Source organism: Octopus bimaculoides, chromosome 20 (genome assembly GCF_046866305.1).
Source record: "Octopus bimaculoides isolate indiv1 chromosome 20, ASM4686630v1, whole genome shotgun sequence".
NCBI lineage: Eukaryota > Metazoa > Mollusca > Cephalopoda > Octopoda > Octopodidae > Octopus > Octopus bimaculoides.
Window position 1 is genome coordinate 11,634,311 of NC_142947.1, and position 7,500 is coordinate 11,641,810.

Consider the following 7,500-nt stretch of genomic DNA (forward strand, 5'->3'; position numbering starts at 1 on the left):
ATATCTATCTATATTAAATATATATAATTATCTATATATATATATATATATATAAATATATATTTACCTATTTTTATATATTTATGTATATTTACATATATATATACAGGTTTGGCTAAAAGTCACCCGACAGTAAATCAAAATTCCATAGATACTTAATATTCAATTTCATTTATTTATTCCAATTATGAATGTTTAATACCTGCATGTTGTGAGTTAGAAACTACCGTTTCGTTTTTTTTTTTTTTTTTTTTTTTTTCAAGATTTGTTTATTTATTAGCGAAGTTTCATTTAGTTGTTAAACATTAATAAATCTTGGAATTGAATGATTTTATTTACTGTCAGGTGACTTTTGGCCAAACTTGTATGTTATACACTCTCACACAAATACACACACATATATATTATATACACATACATATGTAGAATATGTATCTGTTGTATGTATATTATACAATATATCTGTATCTATTAATCTACTATTAACTACCTATTTATTTATCTACTTACCTGATTTTGTATCTATCTATCTATCTATCTATCTATCTATCTATCTATCTATCAACCTGCCCACATAGATACCGAAATAGTCTGACAGACAGACAGATAGATAGATAGATAGATAGATAGATAGATAGATAGATAGATAGTGTGTGTATGTATGTGCTTGTGTGTGTGTGTGTGTACGTGCGTGAGCATGTGTATAAATTGCCAACGAGCAGCTTCGGGGCTATATATTTGTACATGTACGTGTCTCTAAGTCTATTACTGAAATGTAATGCAGCATTCAATGGCAACATGTAAAGTGCAATACAATGTAAATTACCCCGTTAAAAGGTTTACCTAAAATCCCCGAAGCTCTGTTGTGGGTTGGGGGGTACAAGTACCCCCTTTCATGGTGCTTCTGCTTGATATAGATGTCAGATAAACGTAATATTCTTTCTAAGACCAGATTTATCATAGGAAACATTCCCTGCTAACCTACTTCATTTTCGCGATAAGCTAAATGTACTGAGTTACATAGAGGTAATTGTATTTCAACACAAACAGATCTGCTGAAAACAGCAGCCAGAATTACCCCACCTCACGCCATATAGTTCTATTAAAAGGAATAGAAGGACACGTTAGATTATGTAGTCCCATGGATGGTGATAGTGAAGATGATTTTGATCTTAGATTTTATTCATCGGGTTGAGCTTCAGGATATCGGATAAAAAAAAGTAATGCCACTTTGCAGCAGATTCGAACACTAAATCCTGTTACGTGGTCACCAAATACCATATTTCAATAAACTATCGTTTCTACAACTAAAGCCTCGTAATTGTATATATGTGTACGTATGTGTGTGTGCGTGCGTGCGTGTGAGTGTGTGTGTGTATATATATATATATATATATATATATATATATATATATATATACTCACACACACACACACACACACACACACAAACACTCACACACAAACACACACACACACGCACACGCACACACACACACACATATATAAATATATGTATGTATATATGTAATATATATAGATATGATATATTATAACATATACATAGTATATACATGTGTGTGTTTGTGTGTGTGCGTGTGTGTGTGTATGTGTGTGTGTGTGTGTGTATGTGTATGTGTGTGTGTGTGTGTGTGTGTGTGTGTGTGTGTGTGGTAAACTTTATAGCCAACCAAACAAAATGAGCTTCCGCACAGTTCTCACACTTCCAATTCTCTCAGAACCCACTGGCAGGCCCCGGGTTATAACGGTAAACTTTCCCCCAAAGCATATGGTTGCAAGTCATCGACTCAACCACAGAACCTTTTATTTATTATTTTATTTATTTATTGGTATATGAACATCGGTAGTTGAGGGCGATATATAAATTACTGCAATATTACTAGAAGTGACCTCTATCACTTTCTACCACTTTCCATGCCTGGACAGTTTACTTGACATTATTACCTGCTTGGCAAGATCAATCCCAATAGGATTATTAAGCCATTTTCAATCGATCTCTTTTAAAATGTATGTTTTGTTCATAGGACGAAATAAATGATTGATTTATAATCAAATTTCGAAATCGTGCAATATTCAGTTCACTTTGCCACGCCCAGTTCTGGATCAGAGATAAAAAAACAAATTATAGAAGCCCTAATCATTTGAAAGCGGCAAAGAGGATTATGATCTCCTTCCCCGCTTCATATCTTGCTGAGAAGAGGTTTAGTACTGTGGTACGGTATCTCTCAAATTCACATAACGCTTCCAACGAGAAGATATGCGCTTAATGCTGTTCAAGATTAGAGCTTGGTATACAGGAACTGATTGTACACATGCATACATAATACATGCATACATGCATACATACGTATGTACGTACATACATGCATACATACATATTTATGTATATATATGTGTGTATGTATATGCATATATTTTACATGTACTTTATACAAATTGGGCAACATACATATATATATATATATATACATATGTACACACATACGTACACACACACACACACACACACACACACACACACACACATATATATATATGTATATGTATATATATATATATATATATATATATATATATATATATATATATATATATATACATATATATGTGTGTGTGCTCAAAATCCTTACTAATGTAAATTAATTTATTCGATTAATATATTTTATAATTTCAAGTTAACAAGTTGAAATAACATCACGTTTGTATGTTTCAAGCCTTTCATAATAAGTAAGTCAGAATGTGTGTGCACGTGTGTGTGTATGTGTGCCTCACTACCAATTCACAAGCGGTATTGGTATCTTTATGTACCCTCAATCTAGCGGTTCGTCATTGGAGGCCCACGTAATAAGTACCAAACTTTAAAAAAAATCTAAGCAGTAGTGACGATTTTTTCAACTAAAACTCTTCAAGGTATCTTAGTTTAAAACATTAATACCTGGTCTTCGAACGATTTTATGAGTTCACACACACACACACACACACACACACACACACACACACACACACACACACATACACACACACACATAAATATAGATACATTCATGGATAGGTACATATACATATAAATATACATATAAATATTTCTATATGTATGTATATATACATAGATGTGTGTGTGTATATATATATATGTATGTACCAATGTGTCTATGAGTATATATATATATCTATGTATATATGTATATATATTTACGTATACATTTATGTATCTACGTATCTATATTCATATGTATATGTATTATATATATATATGTGTGTGTGTGTATATGTATGCATCTACGAATATATATACATGTACCTATGTGTATATATATATATATATATATATATATATATATATATATATATATATACATATATATATATATTATAAGTATATTTGTGTATATATTGTGTGTGTTTACATGTATAACATTGTATATATACTCATAAAATGTTTTATAAATGCTTGTGTATATATATATATATATATATATATATATATATATATATATATAACATCATGTGTTGTTATGTGCATGCTTATGTATATATAGTTTTTATGCATATAATTATATTTGTTATATGTGTATAAAAGTGTGCGTGTTTTTTTTTGTGAAAATTATTCATTTAGAATTCATATTTTCTAATTGATTCTAAAGATTTTCTTTCACTTTTCGATGACTGTGATATCAATTAATAATTTTATGGCCCACTGTATTATGTTATAATTTTAATTGCCTAATTATAAAATAATCTTTAAAACCATACTGTTCAAAATTGTAATAGCTGTATTTGAGTCTGTACTTCTCTGACGCTGTCAAGTAAGGCCGAAACATCTCCGGCCATGTCACCGAGCCTGCCTAAGTTAAAACTCCTCTGCTGTGGTGTCTCTCAAGTTTAAATCAATTTATATTTCCTACTTTTTCTCCTTGTCTCTCTTGATAAGAATTTTCTAGAATATTAATTATTTTCAATTCTCAGTATGGTGTTATTTCAACTTAGTACAAATTATTTTTTGATTCAAGCCCCGTATGTATGTATGTTTGTATATATATATATATATATATATATATATATATATCATTACAAGATAGCCGTAGCCTAGAATAAGCGAATAACACTCAATGAACTTCCACATGGTCTCTCGACAAAACAGCTACATTACATTCAACTGCCATTTTAATTTTTAATTTTTATTTTTTAAAGAAATATATTAAATTCCTCTAAATAAACCCTGTCTGACGAGATGGAATTAACGTATTAACATTGTTGGTCATAAATCTGCCCCCCCCCCCTCGGCCGACGTTACAGCAGTAGCAGCAACAACAACATACTACTCAGGGCCAAGATGAGAGACTTTGTTAAGGTGCAATATGTAATAAATAACAATGAAATTTCTGTGAAATTTCACTTTGTCTTCTTACATATGGTTGAACATATCAATAACTTTATGGTGGATGTTTCAGAATAAAAAAGACAAGATCATCACGGTTGAATCCAATATGGTTTAGCTTTATAATGCTTCTCCCACTATTTACACGCGGGTTTTCAATATTATTATCGTTTCTTATGTTGACGTCTCGCTATTCTGACTTAAAACGTCATTCTTCATATTTCTCTAACTCCATATGTTGTCTCTGCTACCGCCAAACTCTTCCAACCACAAATTATTGTTTCACGAATTCTCGTCCATCTCAACTCACATGTATTTGTACTCATCGTCTTTGAGGTACATGCTCTCGTAATCTTACACACCTACGCTGCTGATGCAGAGGCCATTTCTGAACCTACCTGTACCATTGACTTATGAGTTTTTTTTCCTTCTAAATCTTTCTTTTACACATGAATTACTGTCTCTGCCCATATACGGTTGTTTAACTTCTCCCTAATTAAGTCAACTCACTTCTCAGTATCTTCTTCCTGAATCCTATGTTGCTTCACATCAACTAACTCCCTTATTCCTAAGCTAGTTACTCTTGCTAGAAAGCATCTTTTTCCCAGTTGTCCGATCACTGACCGATACATTGTTTTGTAAATCTAACATTTACTCATTCATCCCTGTCTCTGCTTATATATGGCTGTTCAAATTTCTCCCTTATCAAGGCGACACACTCGTCATACTATTTCTCAATATTTACTCTCAGAGCAGTATGGTACTTCAGGTCTGCTAACTCCCCTGTTTCTGCATTGGTTATTCCTGCTAGCTAATACATTCCACCTATATCAAATTGGGGACATCTAAGTGAATGACTGATAATATTTTCTTCCTTATGTTCACGAAAATCAAGCAACTAGATCCCTCAAGATCGGTAGAATAATTACAAGGTTTTGGAAAAGAAAAATAGCCGGGTCGATTCATTCGACTAAAGATCTTCTTCATGTGGCGTGGCTAGCATGGCCGCAGTCTAATGACTGAAACAAGTTGAAATATATATATATATATATATATATATATATATATATATATATATATATATACGTTTCTAACAATATTCATTTCCAGTATGTCTGAAACTTATTTTAATTTATTATATTTTCAGGTGCTTACTCTACCAACTGGTTTGGATTTAATACATTTTACAACTACAAACACTTTATCGCCACATCAGAGTTGCAATACATGTAAGTATGTCTTATATTTAATAATGTACGTCACTGAAATTTAAAAGCTATTTTTTTAGCTTCTAGTGTAAAAAAAATTAACCCGTTTCCTTTCTTTTAATTAATGCATTTTCTTCCTCCCAAAAAGTGGGGAGAAAAATATGTCCTTGTTTTGGTTTCCAGTACAAAAACTGTTTAAAATATATCAACAATCGCTGAGATTAATTACTTTGTGCATATATGTATGTATGCATGTATGTATGTATGTATGTATTTATGTATATATGTATATATGTATGTGTGTATGTATGGAAGTATGGATGCATGCATGTACGTACGTATGTGCGTAGATAATCACACACACACACACACACACACACACACACACAAACGTTTGTGTGTTTATATGTATATCATTGAATATATATATACACACAAATATGTACACATAACTGTACACTCATATAGCATATGTGTAGATAGATAGATAGATAGATAGATAGATAGATAGATAGATAGATATAGATATACACATATATATATGAACTCTACACACATTCATACACATACACACGCACATACACACATATGAATTGTTCAAGTCTTTTTCCATTCCTTCTCTATTTCCTCTCAACCCTTTCTGCCGAAGAGCGTAGGCTCGAAACGTAAAAGACTTTCCCATTTTTCCCCGAGCGTCAAACTAATACACTTCCTTATTGTTCCTCCATCTTTCTTCGTCTTTTGTTTTCGATAAATTTGAACTACACACACACACACACACACACACACACACACACACACACACACAGAAAGATAGTATCAGAAGAATATTATGTTGTTACAGAAGACTATATGGAGGCTCATTCGGATATTCATAATTCATTCGGATATTCATGAAATGATTATGAATGATGAACTATAATAACATGCTTAGGTAGTGTTGAATCTAGTTGTGTAAGAACTAAAACTGATGTGGCTAACAGATATTTGAAATACAAGTGAAAGAAGTATAAGAAACATTCTCTGTATATAAGGATAAACATCTCTTCTTCATCTTTAATTGTCTGTTGAGTTTATATGGGATACGTGTTCTATAAATGCTCATAACACACCTGTTTATATATATATATATATATATATATATATATATATATATATATATATATATATATATATACATCTGTTTGTTACCCTGTGTATATATATCTTTGGACAAGGATCGAAAACGTGAACCTCTTACAACTTCGTAAAAATTACACCTTTCAGCATAATCTGGTTCTTTGTACAATATATTCCTCCAAAAATATGCGAATATATTATAATAGGTTATCCCGAACGACTTTTTATGCTAATGGCAATATTGATGCCTATATGTGAAAAAATACACTTTACTAAGTTACCACAAACTGTTAAACCCGGGCTAAATATAGTGCCGTGCTCTGTTTAATCCATTTCGTTTCTGAGTTGCGTTAAGCTGGTTTCAAGTTATATTTTCGTTTAGGCAGTCTTGATAGAAGGAACACCAGTAATGCAATGTGTATATGCTGCATGTTAACTGTTCTATAATCTTCATTATTACTACCAGTCGTCGAGAAAATATTTATTTCACACACACAGACAAGCATATAATCTTGTGATATTTTATTCTTTTAGACTCTAATTCCATCGCTTCTTTCAGTCATTTGACTCCGGCCTTGCCGGAACACTGCTTTGTAGGGTTTTAGTCAAACAAATCGATCCCAGGATTTATTTCTATTTTATTATTATTTTTTAAAGCCTTGTACTTATGCTACCGGTCTCATTTGCCGAACCGCTAAGTTACGAGGATGCAAAAAAGCCAATACCGGCTGTCAAATAGTGATGGGGACACAGACACAAGCACACATACACACG

At 31.9% G+C, this 7,500-nt stretch overlaps 1 protein-coding gene across 1 annotated transcript in view; it reads left to right on the plus strand.

Moving 5' to 3' along the window:
• Window positions 1-7,500, plus strand: part of LOC106880562 (uncharacterized) — a 55,888-nt gene that overhangs the window by 27,235 nt on the left and 21,153 nt on the right. The window contains exon 2 of the mRNA XM_089338022.1: window positions 5,547-5,628. The gene's annotated coding sequence lies outside the window, so the exon portion shown is untranslated. The remainder of the gene's footprint in view (window positions 1-5,546; window positions 5,629-7,500) is intronic.